The sequence below is a fragment of the Chaetura pelagica genome, unplaced genomic scaffold (assembly GCF_000747805.2).
Source record: "Chaetura pelagica isolate M959 unplaced genomic scaffold, ChaPel_1.0 scaffold74, whole genome shotgun sequence".
NCBI lineage: Eukaryota > Metazoa > Chordata > Aves > Apodiformes > Apodidae > Chaetura > Chaetura pelagica.
In genome coordinates, this window is record NW_009952982.1 from 2,007,544 (window position 1) to 2,009,503 (window position 1,960).

A 1,960-nucleotide genomic window follows, 5' to 3' on the forward strand; every position below is an offset into this window, starting at 1 on the left:
GATTAGTCAAGTGCAGATTATAAAGGCAGCTTTATTTCAGTTGAGTCAATTAAATTTTTTCCTTTGTGTCCCAAAAGTAAAGGAGCATGTTTAATTTATTCTCAGAGTATGCTGCACGAACTGACTCTTCTTCCTAGCAAGTTGCTTCTTTCTTCATTTTATAGATTTTGTTCCCTGCAAATCAGTTGTTAGTGTTCATGCAGTTGTTTAGCTATTGAATAGAACTTCTTAACAATACTAAAATATAGATCTATTTTTATCCTTTTAGGAAAACATCTGCTTCATTTAATTCAATCCTAATTCAATCATGCTAATCTGCTAATACTGTAGATTGAATTTTTTTTTTGCTGTTGCCAGGATACTTTGTAGTGGGCACAGAGCCTGAAAGAATAAAAAAGTTTTTTTAAAAACTTTTAAAATTCTGTGTTTAACAGGTAAAAAGCTATTAAACGTCAGTAGATTTAGGTTCTGTATCTATGTAGCTTAAAATATTAATTTTAAGTGATTCGTGTTTACTAACTTCTAAGCTGTTCTTCCTTTGGCACTTCAGACTTTGTGGCTGTTCCTTGCTTTTCCTGTTTTCTGATTATTTTCTAGCTGGCTGTTACTGTCTTTTAACCCACCCTCATGTTGCATCATCTTCTTTCTCCTCTCTTTGTTCTTTGATTGAGAATCAAGGGACATCTTGACACACTTATGGTTATCTTATTTGTCTTATAGGGAACATGTTTTAAAGTGTTTTGGTTTTGTGCCAGGAGGTGTATCTGCTGCCCAGCCTCCAATTCTTTGAGAAACCTTAAAAGTAAAAGTGTTGATGAACTGTGATACATTAGGTATGAGTGATGTTTAGCACTATAGGTTAGTATATTAAAGTAAGGTAATAGTGTTTTCTCACATTTAATTTTTTGTGCTAAGCTGCATGCTTCAGTGTAAAATTGTCTTCTGGCTAACTATGCATTGTTTAGCTTGCTTTTTGTAATGTTATAGAACCATCTGCTTTTCCTAGTAGAAAAGGTATATTCATTTCCATTTTGATAACTGGAAAACTTTAAAATATGAAGACTAACTGAATTTGGTGACCAATGAATATTTTAAATGTGAAATGTTTGGCCATTGAAGTGCAGTTACTGCAAAATTATTCACTTTTTCTGGTTGGGCAGAGGAGATAAGTGTCTAATTTGCAAATCTATTTATTAATACTTGTGGTTTGAGAGAAGACTGTAGGATACACTTGTTGCTTGGTATAAAATTGCCCTTGTAACTTAATTATAAACTTTAGATTTCAGCTGATTATTTGTTGTTTTTTTTTTTTTACTTTAGGACAGTTATGACCTCTTGAATTTTGCGATGAGCAAATGTTTGCCAATTTAGACTTTCTAATGTACTTTATGCCAAAGTAGTTGAGTATTGAAACATTCAGTCATAGTAGAGGTTGTGCATGTATATGTGGATCATGGATATATATTATCTATATTATAAATAAAATACAGTTCCAATCTAGATGGAAGTGCAGCTGGTGTGTAAATAAAGGAGGTTAGTGTGATAGATATTTTTATGAATGCTAGATGTTCCTTAGGATCTTGAATTGTCATACCTTGTATGTGAGTGAGTTCATGTAAACTTTTGGAAATGCCATTTACATTAGTTGGAAGTCTGTTAGTCTTGCTTGCTGGGAACTTTCTGAAATCATGTAAAGTTAACTCAGGTTACATAAGACAGTCAAATATTTGCAGCAGTTTACTACCTTTAACACAATTTTCCTTTCCACTTCTGAAAGTATGTATTATTATCCTGGATTATTTTGCTTCTTAAAGTATTTAATCTTGAGTGTGTCTTGTATTTGGCAGTGTTTTGCATCTTGCATTTAATACAAATATTGCGTTTTTTCTGTTCATGTTGGCAATGGAGTAACACAACCCAATGACCTGTGGAGTTTATTGTAAATTTGCAGATAGTGAAT